Source organism: Esox lucius, chromosome 18 (assembly GCF_011004845.1).
Source record: "Esox lucius isolate fEsoLuc1 chromosome 18, fEsoLuc1.pri, whole genome shotgun sequence".
Lineage (NCBI taxonomy): Eukaryota > Metazoa > Chordata > Actinopteri > Esociformes > Esocidae > Esox > Esox lucius.
The window spans coordinates 6,414,651-6,434,617 of record NC_047586.1 but is presented as its reverse complement, the minus strand read 5'-3'; the positions used below and the strand labels follow the sequence as shown (position 1 = coordinate 6,434,617).

At 45.9% G+C, this 19,967-nt stretch overlaps 1 long non-coding RNA gene across 2 annotated transcripts; it reads left to right on the top strand.

The window, feature by feature from the left end:
• Nucleotides 1–2,155: 2,155 nt before the first annotated feature.
• LOC106024762 lies at nucleotides 2,156–19,445 on the top strand. Of its 2 annotated transcripts, none has more exons than XR_001198516.4 (3): nucleotides 2,156–2,616; nucleotides 2,725–2,873; nucleotides 3,260–5,329. It is a non-coding gene; the product is annotated as an uncharacterized LOC106024762 (long non-coding RNA). The 2 variants fall into 2 exon arrangements; XR_002198139.2 differs by lacking the exon at nucleotides 2,156–2,616 and adding an exon at nucleotides 19,232–19,445 and having other exon boundaries at nucleotides 2,660–2,873; nucleotides 3,260–4,152.
• The last annotated feature ends 522 nt before the right edge of the window (nucleotides 19,446–19,967 follow it).

Below are 19,967 nucleotides of genomic sequence, written 5' to 3'. Positions count from 1 at the left end.
TCCTTTTGTGTTTCACAGATGGAGCACGATGAGGAGGGGGAGGGAGATGGGCGTAGGTCGGCAGGTGACGTGAGCGTTGTGATTGGTCTGTTGGAGAAACCATCAGAACAGGGACGCATGGAGTCATCTGGTGTAGTGTAGAATTGCACGGTAATACAGCCCAAGTGTATGGTTAGCATGGTTAGCATGGTTACTCAGCTACCCCAATGGGAATGTGTACTCCTATTCCTCTGTCAGCAGAAGATTTTAGATTGAAAAGAAATCAACAGTAACCTCCTCAAAAATTCTGGTATTCAAAACAATACATAATTTTTTCTCTCTCACACACACACACACATACACACACACAGATACACACACACATTCACACACAAAGGTGACACCAATCATTCCATGGATCCGGGGGTCCCTGAGGCTGAGGTCTGTGTGGCATGTTTTTGGGTTGAGGTAATGTGGGAATGCAGCGCCGCTCGGACGTCTTGCCGTGTACCCAAAAGACATCCCGTTCCCTATGTAGTGTGCCTAGTGTTGACCAGGACTCCGGTCAAAATGAGTGCACTTGTATTGGAAATAGGGTTTCATTTGTGACACTGCCATTCTGTGCAGTAACAGGAAGAGAACCTCCCCAGAGAGTCTGCCCTGTCCGTTAGATTAACTCCGATGGAGACGAAAATAGACGTCCAGACTCTGAGACTTAGCAGCACATAGCAGTATTAGTGGTCCATTTTTTTTTCTGTACGATAAATCAACGTGGAGAGTCTCACAAACCCGGAACACATCCTGTTAGTGTTATAATGGCGTTGTATTATTGACCACAGGCACAACATTAATATTACCACACTACTCATGTTCCGGTGCCTTGGTGTCGGGTCGCATAATACATTATGCGACAGATGTGCAGATAAAAGCAGGATGAGTGACTAAATAGGACGAGGTGTTTCATTGTATCACTGTGTGTGTGTGTGTGTGTGGCACACCACTTCACTGCTGTGCTAGGCTGATCTCCATAGCAACCACGGTTCGGGCGTTCTTCCTCCGCAGCAGAGACTGTCTGTCTCTGTCATCCGTCATCCGAACTGAGACCTGCACGTTGGCTGTCTGTCTCTGTCATCCGTCATCCGAACTGAGACCTGCACGTTGGCTGTCTGTCTCTGTCATCCGTCATCCGAACTGAGACCTGCACGTTGCCACGACTGTTCTCTCTTCAAGCGATCAAAGCTTACGATTTGGAAAGATGAAACAGGCACTGACTTCAACATTTAGCGTCCGCTGACAGCGAATAGATTGTTTTTGCTGCATCTATGTCACAGGTGTTTTATTTTTTTTTGTGTGTGTGTGTGTGGTTGCTATTCTCTTCACCACATTTAAAACAGAGCTGTTTTCGGAGGTACTTCAGGTTGAATTGCCAGTTCCTGTCTGGAGGGGGAGTCCGTCAGGGATACAGTCACACGCACAATCCTCATCTTTCTCCCCAAACAACCCCACCTCCCAAACCAATTTTTTTCTCTCTGCTAGTTTTCCTCTCTGTCTTTCTCTCCGTTCAAGCCCTATCTTCGTTCTCCAACCCTTCTTGCTTTACCCCTACACCTCTCTCCATTCAGGTCCACAGGGGCTTTATTGGCATGAAGGGTTGGTTGCCACTATTGTCTAAGCAAACATGTTGAGGCAGCAAACTGGGTCTCTGTCTTTATTGCCATCTCTGTCTTTATCTGAGTCTTTCTGTCTTTATCTCTGTCTTTCAGTCTTTATCTCTGTCTTTCTGTCTTTATCTCTGTCTTTCAGTCTTTATCTCTGTCTTTCAGTCTTTATCTCTGTCTTTCTGTCTTTATTTCTGTATTTCTCTCTTTATCTCTGTATTTCTGTCTTTATCTCTGTCTCTCCCTCCCTGTCTCTCTGTGTCTCTCTAGCATTGTCAGACCTGCTCCTCAATGACAAAACAGACACGTTCCCGTTCTGGAGTTCCGGTACAAGACAGTGTTCCGGAGCATTCCCAGTCAAGTCTGGACAGAATTCAGCCCCCCCTTGCACTCCCCCCCCCCCACCCCCACCCTCCATTGCCAGGAAATTATGTGTTCTGACACTGTGAATCATGAAAGTGCTGAAATTCTCCATCCCCCAAGCCCCGCCTTCTGTTGCCATATGCTGCATCACATGTCAGGCAGAGGACTGGGCGGGGGAGTTTCCCTACATGGCTGGTGACGGCTGGATCCTCACACAACAGCTCCTCCGGACATCGGGCTCTATTCAGCAGACACAGCTGTGTGGAACGCCAGAGAGGAGTGCAGCATATTTCCGGTGTGGCGGTCCTACATGCCATAGGACTCCAGTCAAACGCGATGAAGCGCGCACAGTGCATAGAACAGGGTATCGCCTGTGACACGCGGGTGGGAGCCTGGCTTGTAGTGGCAGAGACGATCTCGCAACCCGCTGTGTCGTTCGTATTTCCTCCCAACCCTGGAACGACCTTAAGGAGGGTTGGGTCTGACCGGAGGTGCAGTGGCCCACCGCCCTGTGGTCACCCCAACCTGGTTAGGCTGTCAGTCAGGTTGCCACCAACATGGGAGATGAACAGATAATAATCTGCATAGGAACAGGCTGCACTCTGACTGAATGCAGGTATTTTACAACAACCCCCCCCCCCCCCGCCCCCCCTGCCCTTTCTCCCTCTCTCTGTCTTCCAAAAATACACTGGGAAAGACCACTGACATATTGAGCTTTTATTAGGGTTCTCTTGGTGGTCAACCCATAATTGTGGAATTACGGATTTTCGTCTTATGCCCAGCGCCCCAGCTAATGAAAGGATGAACCAGGGAGGGACCCAGATTCCCTTCAACAAGCAATACGTTTTCCGTGAGTGGATGCCGAGCCATGGGGTAAGTGATTGATCGCAAGCGAGGCCAACACCATTACCATAGACCGTGGTCAGCACTATGAAGGGAACTGGCCGTTCCTCCTCCGTCCTGATCTGAACTCTGAGATTCTGAGACGGGGGGACAGTTAACTGACGTGGAGAGAATCCCTGCAGTCACTCTACGTTAATAGACTAGTATTCTGCTTTGCATTGGTTTCACAGGAGGGCTATGAGGAAGCTCAGGGTTGGGGCAAACAGACATGAGATGATTTGTCAGTAACAAAATGAACTAATTTACTTGAACAGTAGGAAACATTTAGGTTATTTCAAAACATGTAGATTATGCTGCTGTTCCCACCCACCTGTAATTTCCCTCATGTATGCATTCTCTCCTATTTACTGCACCAGCCTACACCAGCCTACACCAGCCTACACCAGACTACACCAGATTACACCAGATTACACCAGTTCACACCGGACTACACCAGACTACACCATACTGTACAGGACAAAATCAAATGTCGGCGATCCTGGTGGTACAACAAAGCGAGTCTCGGGGCGAACTGACGGTGATGGGTTTCCATGGTAACCAAACGCCGGTGAAGCTCAGCCCCAAGTGGAGTGACCAGCTGACCGCACAGTGCCTTGCAGACCGAGACGGAACGGTCGGAAACAGGGTGGGGGAGGGGGTTCTGCAGAGTCCGAACGGCTGGTCTCTCTGAAGACCAGCGTGAAAGAGAGAGGGAGAGAGAGGGAGAGAGAGAGGAGAGAGGGAGGGAGAGAGGGAATGGGAGAAATGGAGGGAGAGAAGACTGGCATGCTACTGTGGCTTGGTTTGTGTTGGGAGTGCTGGAAGGAACATCATGCAAGATAATTTTCTAATCTTCACATCCAAATGATCCGGTCGGCCAAATCACGGCCGGCGATGCACAGTAAGGTCCCTGCGTTGGTGCGGAGATAATGACCGCCGGCTGCATCCACCCAGCAGACTGTTTATTTGGCACGTTAATGAATGCCGTCCCCTCGATCGTCTGTCACGCTTCCCGAACGCTGTCACGACAACCAGCGGGGCCTGCGTAGGGTGAGGCGGCGAGTCGTGACGGGGGAGGAGGAAGATGATTATCTCCGGGGTAGGCTGGTGAGAAGTCGGACGCGGCGAATGGGATGGACGCGATGTGTCCGATGTGCTTGACGCTGTTCCCATTCAGTGCATTCCAGCCGTCGCAATTAGCGGACAGTTTGAGAGGAGGTGACAGTGGACACGTCACCCCTCCCCCACGAATGACGCACAGCCTCCTTGGGTCAGTCGGTGTCATTTTGTAAATGTTAGATTTCCAAGATGCAGGAATCACCCGAGTTTAGTGAAAATGTGTCCAGTGGTGTCTGAGATATTGTGTGGGTTATCAAGATTCACTTCCCTGAGCATGTGTGCCAAATTTTTTACAGAGCAGTGGACATAGTGTGTGCCTGTTTTAGCACCACCACAAGGTCGTTATGAATGTTGTTGCATATGTTGTGCCTTGGTAGTGTCTAATATGCATACATACAACATTTTGGGCGACATGACACCACTCAGATGGCCACCTTTCTAGATGCATTATTTCAGTCTACAGGGCTGGGATTGTTGGCTGCAGACCAAACTTTGCTGACATTATCAAATCACACAACGGAATCCACTGGGTTCTGCTTGGCTGAATTAACAACGAAAACCGCAAACTGTTTTTGTCCGTTCACCCCGATCAACTACCCACACATATCCACTTATCGTTACGAAATAATAATAATAATCTCTTTTGTAAGGACGTCATTGCTGGCTGCTAAACTGTGCAAAGAATAAGAACAATGGAGAGTGGGTGGAAGGATTTAATTGTAGCTACCAGTCCTTAGTTCATTCAACAGCAACAATACTGGCTGGGTTAATTTAAACAGCATCCAAATGGGGGAGATGTAAAATGTCTTCCTTGTACCCGAGTACCTTGAGAAATGCATGTAAAAAACCTTTTCATGCTGATGCCAGAGGAATTAGTAATTTATCAGTGAAATGTGTGCTCTGTTGGACAGCAGGGTTCGTCCAGAAGGAGACCTTACTCCTTATATAGTGGGCCAGATTTGACCAGGTCTCTGGTCAGGTCTCTGGTCAAATGCAATTTAAAATAAAGGTAATTAGGTGCACACCTGTAAATGCATGTATGTCAATATGGATTATATTCTGCGTATTTTGTCTTATATTTTGTCTACCACCAGTAGCCCTGTCACAAAATAAATAACCCTGAATGCACATAGTGTAAATGTGAGTCAGAGGCAGAGGTCAGAGTTCATGGTAAGACTTGTTTGGTCCTGGGATTGGATAATAAGTTGTTGGGTGTGTGTGTGTGTGTGTGAATGGCAACGTGTGAAACCACAAAGGGAAAACCAGTATACTAAAAAATACAGGGCCAGACGATAACAGACCACTCTGTACATATATCTGTTCACCCAATATGAATATGAATATCGACCCTTCACCTTCTCTGTGACACCCTGATGTTGTTGTCACTGCTGTTGTTGTTGTCACTGCTGTCATCATTGTTGTTATTCATGTTGTTGTTTATGTTGTTGTCATTGTTGTTATTCATGTTGTTGTTAGTGTTGTTGTGGTTGTCATTGTTGTCATCATTGTTATTGTTGTTTATGTTGTTGTCATTGTTGTTGTGTTTGTTGTTGAAGTCATTGTTATTGTTGTTGGCATGGTCGTCGTTGTTGACGTTGTTGTGTTTGCTGTTGTTGTCTCCTGTCCTCCACCCACTCTTCTGCCTGCCTCTCCACGGCAACATGCTGTTGCCAAGCTGTCCTGCTTATAGTCTGTGTATTGTGTCTATATGTTGTCTAGAGCTAGCAGCACCATTACAGTAAGGACATGTATACTTTGTGTAATAGTGGATACTCCATGGATACAATGAACAGCCAGGGGGTGTGTCCAGATGTGGATGGATCAAGTGTTCTAGCTGGAACACAAAGGCCCTGAAGCTGATACAGCTCAATCCACCACAGCTTAAACAGTAAATATCCACAAAACATCAAATTCTGATCTTAATTTTTACCAGTTAGATATTTCAATTCATTAGTAATTCTATTCTTGTTTTACCCCCTGTTGGTTAAACTCTTTGACTGAAATTAAAGACACAGAGGCACATTTCAAAGGTACCTACATGAAGGGACGAGTTAACGCGAATACACGGAGGACTCTGTCCGTTGCCAAAATGAATATTCATAAACATTTCCCCTCGACCCAAATGTTCACTTGAAAGCAATCTGTTTTAACGAGAGATGGCGGGGCAGAGGCTAAAATTAGGTTGAATTGCCCTTTAATTGTGGCAAAGAGAGTCTGGATTCCATTCTCTCAATTCCCTAGGAGGGTTGGTACGGCTTCCACGGTTGGTGACAAGATGCACCCTCATGGTGTGACGGATGAATGTGATTAGATACGCTGATTTCACTGATTTCCCTGACGGGGTATTGCAATGACGGCAGCGGACTGGGTGACCAACCGACGCACAACAGTCTCAAGCTTTGGTGGGACCTGACCCGTGGCATTCTCCCAGAGGGCTGTGCGATGGAGGGAGATAAAAAGAGGGTGTGATAGTGGGAAAGACAGCCTGTCTCTTTCTTTCTCAGTGTCTGTCTGTCTCTCTCTCTCGCTCTATGTGTTTCTCTTTTTCTATCACTCTCCTCCTCTCCATCTGTTTCTCTTTGTCTCTCGCTCTCTCTTTCTGTTTCTCAGTCTCTCTGCTCTGTGGTGAGGGATGCATGAGATCTACATTCTGCTCTGAGGAGAATCTCAAACGCGTTGCGCATGCCGAACCCAGATGCTGCATTATTCATACCGCAAAGTGTCTGCAGTCATACAGCCTCTTACCTACCACACAGTCCTACCCACCACACACACATACTATCAACCACCATCACAGTACTATCAACCACCACACAGTAATATCAACCACCATCACAGTAATATCAACCACCATCACAGTACTATCAACCACCACACAGTACTATCAACCACCATCACAGTACTATCAACCACCACACAGTACTATCAACCACCATCACAGTACTATCAACCACCACACAGTAATATCAACCACTATCACAGTACTATCAACCACCACACAGCACTATCAACCACCACACAGCACTATCAACCACCATCACAGTACTATCAACCACCACACAGTAATATCAACCACCATCACAGTACTATCAACCACCATCACAGTACTATCAACCACCACACAGCACTATCAACCACCATCACAGTACTATCAACCACCATCACAGTACTATCAACCACCACACAGTACTATCAACCACCATCACAGTACTATCAACCACCACACAGTACTATCAACCACCATCACAGTACTATCAACCACCACACAGTACTATCAACCACCATCACAGTACTATCAACCACCATCACAGTAATATCAACCACCATCACAGTACTATCAACCACCACACAGTATTATCAACCACCATCACAGTAATATCAACCACCATCACAGTACTATCAACCACCATCACAGTACTATCAACCACCATCACAGTACTATCAACCACCATCACAGTACTATCAACCACCACACAGTACTATCAACCACCACACAGTACTATCAACCACCATCACAGTACTATCAACCACCATCACAGTACTATCAACCACCACACAGTACTATGGACTACCATCACAGTACTATCAACCATTATCACAGTACTATCAACCATTATCACAGTACTATCAACCTCCATCACAGTACTATCAACCACCATCACAGTACTATCAACCACCACACAGTACTATCAACCACATCACAGTACTATCAACCATTATCACAGTACTATCAACCATTATCACAGTACTGTCAACCTCCATCAATGTACTATCAACCACCATCACAGTAATATCAACCACCATCACAGTACTATCAACCACCTCAGTGTTATCAACCAGATGCCTGTGTATGCATTATCCACATTCCTGAATACACATCCTCTCTCCCCAGCCTCTACACTCACACACATCTTTATTCAGTAATTATGCACACAAAACACTCACACACTTGCACACACACACCTTTCCTCTTCCCTCCTTAATATATTATAGATCTCCTCCTGTCTGCTGTCCCAGCTTCAGCATCATCTCATTAAACCCCCACATGCTCTCCTTCTTTCAGTGGTGGAGGGAAAGACCTCTCAGCTTAATGGAATAGAGCTGTGGTTTCCACAGAAGTCGGGGGAGTCATGCTACTACAGTAGATCAAAAAGCAGTGGTTGATCAGAGACAGAGCGTGGCATGTCCTGCGTTTTGTAAGAACACGTTTGTTAGCACAATGGACAACATTAAACTCACGTGAAATTGTTTCACTGCAGTATTGGACTGTTAACTGTAATTATTGCTTGTGCAAAAAATAAATATGACAGCTACAGGACACAAGCAGGGAATAAAAAAAAGTAAGTGTGTGTGTATTTACACTAAGAAGTTCAAAGGCCTGCATTTTAGAGTGGAAAATTAGCTGGTTACACAAGGCAAGAGTTAGAGAGAGAAATGTACATGTTTGGCATTTAGCAGTCTTCTGGTCTAGTACAACTTATGGTAAAGTTAGAGAGGAGAAAAGGAAAGATAGATGGAGATATGGAAGATCGAAACAGACAGACAGGTAGATAGACAGACAGATAGACAGAGAGACAGAAATTAGTGAAACAGGAAGACAGTAGAGAGGAGAAGAGAAGGTGGGACTGACAAGGTTATTAATAGTGTGCCATTTGGAACATAGTTAAGGCCATCACATTATCTTTCAAATTTTTTCCTAATCCTGCAGCCTACAAGACAGCCAGACATAGGACACAACAGAGATGGGACAGTGTCCTACCTTGCACAAACCGACAGACACACTGACACACACACACACACACACACACACACACACACACACACACACAAACACACACACTTGAAAGTGGGAGGCCTATTGGCTCAATTATGATGGAGAAAGGTGGGGTGTCAAGAAATGTGACGGGTTGGTCAGAGAGGTGGTGAGTTGACCAGGAAGGTGGGGTGTTGGTCAGAGAGGTGGAAAGTTTATCAGAGAGGTGGAGTGTTGACCAACACAAGGGGTTTCATTTCCTGGTCTTAAATCCACTGTCAGGAAATGCACAAGCAGCAGCAAAAAAAATTTACCAGAGAGGTCACCCTGTGTCACTCCTCTCTTGGTTACTTTGTGTGCTAACCACTGTGCTTCTGGAAATACAGTGCATTGCCTGTTCTTTGTGATTTTAGGCAGGGGACCTGTTAAGCACCTTTATGACAATTGTAAAAATTACTTTAAAGACCACTTCCGATTGATTTGATTGAGGAAATGTTGTCTGCATGATAGATATAGATTTGGATATTTTGTGGTCTCAATGCTCAACATTACTAATCACACTCTACAATGATGGCTAAGAATGTTTCCTATACAGTACATAAAAACGCCATGAGAAGCCTTATTGCTCACATAAACCGGTTACCAACACAATTATAACTGTAAAAATATGTGTGATGTCATTCATGTGGTATGCGGCCTAAAACACGACAGCTATCAGCCAAATCAGCATTCAGGATTCAAACCACCCGGTTTAGTATAATACAGCCCAGATCACTGGTGTTTGTTACAACGCAACGCTGTTCCACAAAAATGTGTATACAAATGTACATTTTTTGCATTTGACATGAGAACTACCCCCCAGACACATGCACAGCAGTCATCCTAGGGACTTTTACAGGTGCTTCAGTTAGGATGGAACCAGGAAGTGTAACTAATATGATGACATCAAGGGGGTTTCCATATCTTCTCCTTTCCTGAGAACAGACGATTAACTTGGCCAGACATTTTTAACACAGGGGGCCTCTGTGACCTGCTGCAGTCCTCCTCTGTGAGAAAGTCAATTGTTCTGTGATGTCTTACTGTTCTTTGTATTTATAACAGTGGCCTTGTATTCTGTATCGGGGTGTGCCCCTTCCCTGACATTATAGTCAGATCTTCTGTTATAATGTCACATCATCTCCAGCTGAATCTCCATTCCCCCAAAAAAGCATTTATGGCAAGACTTCTCCTCAAACCAGAAGGGAGATGCCTGAGAGAGACACAGTTACACTATATTCCATTCTAGCTGACTGCCCCCTCTTTTCCTGCCTTTTCTGTGCCTAGATAGGTCAGGGGAGACATAAATAGTGCCCTTTATAGTGCACTTCTACCAGACGGCTCCGGTGAAAAGCAGTGCACTGTGTATGGAATAGGGTGCCAGTTGTGACAGGGCTGGCATAAAAATAACAGTGAAGAAGGGCAAACCACCACTTTAGGAGTTACAGTAGGCTGTTCTTTAAGCTCATCGTTACCCTGAGAGATGGTGAAAACACATAGGGAAAACAGATACTTCATCATGAATAGCTTTGACTGCTTCCTGAGGGGTGAGTCCAGTCCTAAAAGTGACTGGTGGTGGTAGAAATGATATTCTTTTTTTACTGCAAATTACATGAGCGTCATTGCATGGGCCTGATTGAAAGGGGGAGTTCATGAATTTGGAACAATTTGGACACGGCGCTGAGTGGTGTTGTTTTGGCAATACACCAGAAATCGCCAAGATGCGTCGTGGCTACCATAAACCAGTTACCAGAGCAATTAGAGCAGTAACATGTGATGTGATGTGATGTCATAACCATGGCATACCATCTCACGTGCCACGGCTATCAGCCAATCAGCATTCAGGATTTAATCCACCCTTGTGTTCAATAGCAATAAGGCATCTAAGGGGTGTTTGTCTGTCTAAAGTCTGCATCATGGCACCTAATCTCGTTTCATGCATAAGAACAGCCACTGGCCATATACCATATACCATATACCATATACCATATACCACATACCATATACCATATACCATATACCACATACCATATACCATATACCATGTACCATATACCATATACCATGTACCATATACCATATACCATATACTATATACCATATACCATATACCACATACCATATACCATATACCATATACCATATACCATATACCATATACCATATACCACAACTTGTGCCCAATCTCTAAGGCACTGTTTTTCAACCCTGCTCCTGGACGCCCCCCCGTCCTGCATGTTTTAGATCTCTCCCTGCCCTGACACACCTGATGTAGCTCATGAAGTACTTGTTAGTGAGCTGATCATTTGAAGCAGGTGTGACAGAGCAGGGCGAGATCTAAAACATGCAGGGCAGGGGGGCGTCCAGGAGCAGGGTTTGAGAAACACTGCTCTAAGGTATACCCTGAGTGTATGACGCAATCAATTCAAGGGTCGAGTAAGCAGCTTGGCGTTACGTCAACAGCACACACCCCAGTTTAAGAGTGTCTGGTGTTTTCACTAGCCTAACGCTACCGCTGACAATGTTGTGAGACAAACAGTGCTTGGCCAACACTATCCCAGCGGCCTTGTCCGGGATTAAAGGGATAATCTGGAATTCAAATAACAACAAAGTGGTCACCACGCTGCAGCTGAAGTTAACAGCAGAGGTTGAACGGGGGCTAATTGGATGTGTGTCTGCAGACATACATTCCACTGTATGCAGTCCTTGGACGTGTTAACTCCCTCAAAGCAATATATAGGCTTCTGTGTTCTCACTACAAACAGTGCAGTCGGTAACGGCACCCGGCTCTAGTATGCGAACGGCACAGTTATGGCAGATGTTACATTGCAGACTTGCAGAGGAAGAGAGAGTGACGTAGAATGTAGAAGGGTGTCATTGTGTGGACAGAGTCTCCGTACGGGGGTCCTTCTCGTGGGCGATCGAGTGTCGGCTGCTCTGCCAGCATGACACAGGCCGTGGAGATGACAAGATGGACGCCAGCTAACCGTGCATTCTTCCAAGTTGAGAGGGGAGGGGAGAGCTGTGGGGTTGTTTGGATATCTGTTGTCACTGCTCAACAGGATGTACACACACACACACACACTCAAACACAGATACACACAAACACACACATACACTTGCTGAGGGAAGTGAAAGGGTTTCTGACAAAGTATAAAAGTGGTTTACCATTGGTGATGAATAATAGAGCAGTTTGTCTCTAAGGTGTCAGTCCACCAGGCAGTCAATCAGTCAGTCAGTCAGGCCGTCAGTCAGGCTGTCAGTCAGGCTGTCAGTCAGGCTGCATTCTCTTGATATTTAATGCCATGTAGGCACCTGAAGGAGAAATCACTTTGATGGCTGAAGCTGTCAGGGTCTCTGGACTTTGTGCGCGGCTCAGAGTGAACTCAAACAATTGAGTCAAAGACTGTCTGGAATCTAGACTGTTCTCCGATTGTTTCTGCGTACACCTGCAGTTTGTATTTTGTGTGGACATTCTCTTAAATTAATGAGACGTTTCCTATACCTTTACATAGAAATGGTGGCGTAACAGACACATATAGGAAATAGAAACATGCTGTTTCATCCTAGACAACAATGGGTTTGCATCTCATCCCATTACTAGCCTGATCAACTATTCAGAGAAAGTACGAAAGTAATTTATGAGATTTTTCAATCGCTACCAAACAACCCACAGCATTTTAAGCTCAGCACATTTCTTCCAGAGGTTGGAAGAGGTTAATATTTACTCACTGCAATCACAGTGTTTAACCTGGTTCAGACTAGTTTAGCCAGCTTTAGCCTCTGGAGGTGCAGGCTCCCATATGGATTCAGTGGATGATGCAGGGCTGTGGCCCCGCTCTCTTTGAACTGAAAGTGCTCACACACACACACACATATACACACACACACGCATGCAAACACACACACATTTGTTTGACCACATACACACGTCTTGTACTTAAGAGAACAAAGAGCACTTTCTCTTCCACTAGCCAGTGGCCTTGCTCTGGATCTTAGGCAGGTCTTTGAATCTGCTCGCCACATACCTTTTGGCTACTTACATAGACATTATCACTGGTGCTGAATGTAGGTCAAAAATGTATAGTACTTTAAGTGTGCTCAGTTAAACAGTAGAATTATCTGGCAACTTTTGTGTTGTTTATAAGACCGTCTGTCTCACCTCAGTAGCTAGCACGTAGACAAGATAGTAATGTCAAGCCATATAGAAAACCTTGTATGAACAACATTAACAATGTGGGCAACAGAATCAATCATATTCATTTCAGGGTTTAAAATCTAGAGCAGATCATGGTCTGCAGTGTACCGTGGTGCTATATCGTGTTTTATTGGTTGAATCCGCCAACTCGCTTCATTAGTAAAGGTTTGGATGTGGTTGCCAGGAGCTGCATTCTACACAGAGTGGAAGACAGAATGGTCAGCATAGTCTCGTGCAGTGTTTCCCCTGCAGTCTGAGGCCAATCCAGTGCAGTGTTTCCCCTGCAGTCTGAGGCCAATCCAGTGCAGTGTTTCCCCTGCAGTCTGAGGCCAGTCCTGTGCAGTGTTTCCCCAGCAGTCTGAGGCCAGTCCGGGGCAGTGTTTTGTCTGCAGTCTGGGGCCAGTCCGGTGCAGTGTTTCGTCTGCAGTCTGGGGCCAGTCCTGTGCAGTGTTTCCCCGGCAGTCTGAGGCCAGTCCAGTGCAGTGTATGCCCTGCAGTCTGGGGCCAGTCCAGTGCAGTGTTTTCCCTGCAGTCTTGGGCAAGTCCAGTGCAGTGTTTCCCCTGCAGTCTGAGGCCCATCCAGTGAGTTTCCCCTGCAGTCTGGGGCCAGTCCAATGAGTTTCCACTGCAGTCTGAAGCCAGTCCAGTGAGTTTCCCCTCTGCAATCTAGGGCCAGTCCAGTGAGTTTTCACTGCAGCCTGAGGCCCTGTCCATCTTAGTTCCATTCCACTCCGGCAGCATGTGTCACTGAGGGTTTGGCCAGTCCAACCAGACCCCAAATCCTTTGGCACGAGGGTCCAGTTTTCCATTGGCCTTTCTCCCAGTAAGCTGTCCTCAGCGTCTGTAGCCAGATGGACCTTCCTCCTCTGCAAATCCAGAAAGAGGAAGTCCGGAGTAAGCCAGAGCCCGTTCACCAAGCAGGTCAGTCTGGTACCAGTGAAAATCCACTCTCAATTCAACCCAACTCTATTCCACCCAGGATGATAATGCTACACGTACTGTGTTGAAGCAAAATGTGCGTGCATGTCTGTATGTGTATGTGTGTGTGTGTGTGTGTGTGTGTGTATGCGTGCCTGTATGTGCGTGTGTGGGCCTCAAACCAGTGGAGCTCCACTGGAACTCCACTGGGACGGTAGATATGATACACTGGTGACAGAGCTCCACTGGGACGGTACATATGATACACTGGTGACGGAGCTCCACTGGGACGGTACATATGACACACTGGTGACGGAGCTCCACTGGGACGGTACATATGATACACTGGTGACGGAGCTCCACTGGGATGGTACATATGATACACTGGTGACGGAGCTCCACTGGGATGGTACATATGATACACTGGTGACGGAGCTCCACTGGGACAGTAGATATGATGCACTAGTGACGGAGCTCCACTGGGATGGTAGATATGATACACTGGTGACGGAGCTCCACTGGGACAGTAGATATGATGCACTAGTGACGGAGCTCCACTGGGATGGTAGATATGATACACTGGTGACGGAGCTCCACTGGGACAGTAGATATGATGCACTGGTGACGGAGCTCCACTGGGACAGTAGATATGATACACTGGTGACGGAGCTCCACTGGGACGGTACATATGATGCACTGGTGACGGAGCTCCACTGGGACAGTAGATATGATACACTGGTGACGGAGCTCCACTGGGATGGTAGATACACTGGTGACGGAGCTCCTTGTGTTGGTTTTTAGGACAACAGCACTGGAAGAATCACTCTGCTAGAAAAACAGTCTCATACTGTTCTGTACACCTTATTCAGTGCACAAGCACAACAAAGTCAGTCAGAACAAAATAAAAAAATTGCTAGTTCACGAAAGGCAGCAGTGCGGGAATGTGTGGAGTTATTTCAGATACTATTCAAAAAGGTTTCAAAAGGTTTTGGAAAATGGGCAGGGACTGCTGTCTTAGCTTCAAGGCAAAGCTGGTTGCACCATTCCAAGTGCCAGGAAATGTAAGTGCCAGGACAGAAAGGAGCTGTGATTGGGCTTAGTGAAAGCTGCCTTCCCCTAGGGGTGGGAAGGACAAGATATCAGAGGAGTCAGAACAAAGACCTTGAGTATGGATGTTGGGTTTGAGCATTTCTGGAAGCTAAGGAGGGGCCCTCTTGTTGGAACAGAGAAAATATAACAATCTTAAAGCTTGTTCCCTGCAACTCTTTCATTGGTTTTTAAAATATATGTTTCTGGCTTTCTTATGCATCGTTTCTAACCAGAAAGTGTGGAAAGACACAAATCCTCGCAGGCGTACACATGTGTCACATGCAGCTGGACCAACCACGACCAGATTTCCTGCAGTTCTAAACACCTGGGTCAACTGGTTGAGTGTAGGGTCTCCATGGTGTTTTGTGGGAAAAGCATGGCACATAAAATGACTAAATAGATAGAGGAAAGGAATATCTGGTATATTGGGATATGACAAAATTGTAAAGAAAAGTGCTTGACATGGTAGGACAGCTGTGTCATAGCAGCCAGGGGTTTGAATCCCAGCTTGCGGTAAACTAACAGTGCTGGGGGGGCGTGGCATGTGGCGGTGTGAATTGGCTCAGCACGGTCCGGGCATGTGTGCTGGACAAGGGCCGACTTTTCACTTCGCCCCCTAGCGACTCCTCAGTGAAGCTTGGCCGCCTGCATTCTCAATTGGGGTTTTCGCATTCTCCTCTAAGCACGTAGTTGCTGGCGAGTACTTCCTGATTGGTATGCAGTTGTAAGCCTGTGAGACTGGGAGTGATTAGATTCCACAATCTCAGTATGCATCCGGCCATACATCAACAGGCTCGACATTAGCCCCCAGTCATACATCCCTCAACCATTGGAACAGAACAGAATGGAACAAGAGCGCCAGTTTCTCAGAGGCAGTGCTGTGGGCTGTCATTCCTAATTTTCTTGTCCCAAATGGCACCCCGAAATAGTGCACTGCTTTATTGGGGAATATAGCACAGTGGTGCACTGTATGTAGGGAACAGGGCGCTATTTCAGACGCAGGTTGATTTAGTTCTCTGCGCTGAGTCAAGCTCATGATCTTTTATTCACGCAAATAATTTGGTTACTCGCAGACATTAAGGTGCGGCATGTCAATTTGGCTTTTTTCTTCCTTCCCCAGTGTAATATATCTGGTAGATATAAATGGGACATCTTGTTCAGGCACATTTAAAACTCTCGTGCAGGATTCTCGTGTGTCTGGGAATGTGTGTGTGTGTGTGTGTGCCATTCCGTACACTTTTATACGTGTGCGTGCCTCACTCAGGCATGTTTGTGTCGGTCTGTAACGGAACGCGACACGCTTCCTCCCTATCGTCACAAATGTACGCCCACTGCGGTGTGTTTTCACGGCAACAGGTTCGGCTATTCACCGGATCAAAGCCTGCCATCCCAGAGGTCCCGCGTCCTAGAGGTCCCGCACCATGCTGACACAATGACTTTACGCCTCCCAAATGACGCCATATTCCCTCTGTAGTGCACTGCTCCGGAAGGGGGAATGCGGTGACAACTGGGACTCAATCAATTATCCAGACAGCCTCCTTCTCATTGATGACATCAGAGCCCTCAGCAACCTTTCTCTACGTCGTCCGTCAGACTGATAGTTGTTTATTCTTTCTTTTTATTATTATTATTATTATTATTATTTTTTTTTTTAAACTTTGCCTCTCTTTATTCTATTCTCCCACCACCCATATAACTTGTGGCTGACAGATTTTTTTAATGTCATTTTCTGGCCAATTCGTTTCAGGTTCCACACTGAGATAAGTAGGGGGAAGGATGTCACCAAATTAATACTTTAGTGAAACTTCAACCGTTATACATTTATCATGTTTGATTCTTAATGCTGTACCCCGCAGTTCATGCTTCAAGCTTTAATTTGCCAAATGCATTTTCTGAAACTATATATATCCTAAATATATCACATTTGCATTATGTAGATGACATGACTATTTGATCACTAAATGGGAAAATCAATTTGTCATTAAACTGGAGAGACCTGCCTGAGGACACCCTACTGGTTATATGGATGAAGATGGAGCAAGTACTGTATATTACAGGGTTGCGGTCAATTTTAATTAGAATTCAGTTACATTCTTATTTTAAACATTGCAGGACCTCCCATAGAGATTAAATGTGTTCATAACCTTAATTATATTTATTTAAAAAATTCACACTGAGCCCAAAGCAAATTTGTTGAGATTAGCCCTTGTTTTAACAAATAAAAACAAATATTTTAATAAAACCATTGCAATTGCATTCATCCAGTAATACTTGGCTGGATGTTGGTCCACCACCCCAAGCTTAACCTCAACAAGACAGAGATGCTCTTCCTCCAGCTGAAGGCATGTCCACTCCAACAATTCTTCATTACCTTTGCTTGACTCTAGACAGCATGCTGTTGTTCTCCACAAATATCGAAGTAGCGACATGCTCCTGCAGATTCATGCTCTACAACATACATTGAGTATGACCTAATCTCACACAGGAAGTGGCTCAGGTACTAATTCAGGCACTTGTCATCTTCTGTCTGCAATGACTACTTCAACTCACAGTTGGTTGAGCTCCCTGCTGGTGCAATCAAACCCTTGTGCTTCCATTCACCCCACTCCTCTGCACACTGTAGCATCTTCCAACGACCTACAGTAAGAGTTCAGAGTATGTGCACTTTTGTATTTTTTTGTCCTGGCCCCAGGAAGCAATCAAACCCACAACCCTGACGTTACAAGCACCATACTACCAAACCCTTGAAGATCTTATAGCAGGTCTCTGACAGGGCCTCATATCTATCAAGCGTTTTTAAAGTACAAGAGCTCTGATCGGGGATCACGTGTCTACCCTGTGCAAATAACTACTTATTACGATCTAAAAACGGCCATAGTGTTCCTATATCTGCACTATTTGATGCTCAGTACATACAGCCAGTCTAAATAGTGCCAGGTCCATCCTCCACTGTGCCTTTTGGACCTGCCTGCCTGGTGGGATGCTGTTCACGGATGTATGACTAAGGAATGGCTACCTAACAGTGAGGAAAGGAAGCATTGTGTAATGTTAGCTACCCCTGCTAAATCGCAATGACTCAGCATTTCAAAGATAACTATCAAAAGCCTGATATACACTGAACTAAAAATATAATTAAAGCCACCATAGCTTTATTAAAAATGCTTCATTGTAGTAGAAGAAAAAAAATAGGGGGGGCCAAAAAACTGACTTATTGTCTCTGCTCAGTACCGCTGAGCAGAGCAATATCGCATTCAGGGGGGCATTGTGCATGCAAATGTGAGTGATGAAACGGCAATAAAATTATAATAATTTTCAAAATGTCCCTACTGCTTGGTGCAAGGCTTGACTTTCCCTATATTTTCTGAGGGCCCGGGGATGATGAGGGAGGAGGGAATTTGACGCAACACGGCATGAAACGTGTTGTGAAAAAAACCCTGCCTGTGTAATCATAGCTCACCGCAATCACCGTACCCCGCTTAATAAGGTCATTTTGGGACAGTCAGGAGGACATGCGGACAGAGGAGAGTGCTTCACCACCAATGCCGCCTGCACTGCAGGGCGTAGCTGTAGCAGACAGGGAGTGTGGGGTTGAGAAGGGAACGGTGGGGGTCACTGCTCAGGCTGAGTAAGCTCTGTTTCCAGGCAGGTTTCAGGAGACCAGACAACGCCCAGAGGCTTTTTTTCTCTCTCCCTCTCCCTCTCTATCTCTCGCTCTCTACTCGTTTCTGAAAGAGAGCCCTGTTACGTAATGCCGTTCGACAGCTTACTGACGCGCTGGCCTGTGTGATTACTTAGCTGGCGGGAGGAGAAACGGGATGGGTGTGTTCAAAAAAGGGGTGTTGGGGTGGGGGGAGAGCCACACCCTGGTTCATTCTTTGCACACACACACACACACACAGTTTAAAACCAGAGAGTCTGTAATGGCTTTTCTTATCTTGCCTGTCGACCCAAACTACATGTTCTGGGCAAACATGACGCCACGCCCATGGACGTAGAAAAACAACAGCCCACCAGAAGATGTTAGTCTGAGCGGTCAGGCCTTGTCTGGCCATAGTGCTTCATCTCCCCAACCCTCTGTATCCCTACTGGTTCACACAGGGCTATTGTCAAATAACAGTTTTCTCTGGGCGGTATTCCGCATCTCTCAATTTTTACCACTCCTGCCCTCTCCCTCCAATTCCACTCTCTCTCCCCCTCCCCCTCCCCACCTTTCTCCATGTCTCTCTCTCTCACCAGAACAGGAGCAGTGTATCAAACGACGACTGAGATAAATCCTGGACTGCGGTCGCTGAACCAGTTGGCCTCTCTGACACATTCACCTGTCACAGAACCTGGTTTGTCTAGCAAGGTGGGTGAAGCTGCTGACAGAATGGCAAATGAGAGGAGATGATACTGTTTCAAGTTTCTTTTGTAGTTCTTAGTCACACAAAAAATTTAAGAAAAGCAAATATTTTCCTGAACAGTACAACAGAATTAAAATCGGCTTCAGACACAAAGCCCTAACATTCTCTGGGTTATGTTGATTCCAGAGCGTCACAAATTCCTGCAGAGGGTATGACATCTCAAACTGAGCTGCGGAAGAATACCAGTAAATCAGAAGAAAAGAGGGGTTTTGTCATATTCTGCCTCTGGCATGGGATCATATTGAGCAAAACATTCCAGACCTCAGGAAAAGGATCTAGGTAAATTCTTCAGAGAGAGCCACATTGCCCATTGTTCTAGCAGTAACATAAGATATTTTACACACCAATAAACCCTCAAAACCCAACATTTTCATCAAAGCTTTACGGATAGGGCGTAGCCACGCATGAAGTGGTAAAAAACATAAAACGAAAGCTTCCTTCTAGTCCTGCTGTAGATCAGTCTGCCGTGTCTTAACTGAGCAGCCACACTTCGCCATATATACGCCTGGACTTGCCTTGCTTAAAGCCTGTGGGCCATCATAATTACAGAGCAGAACCAGAAACATGAT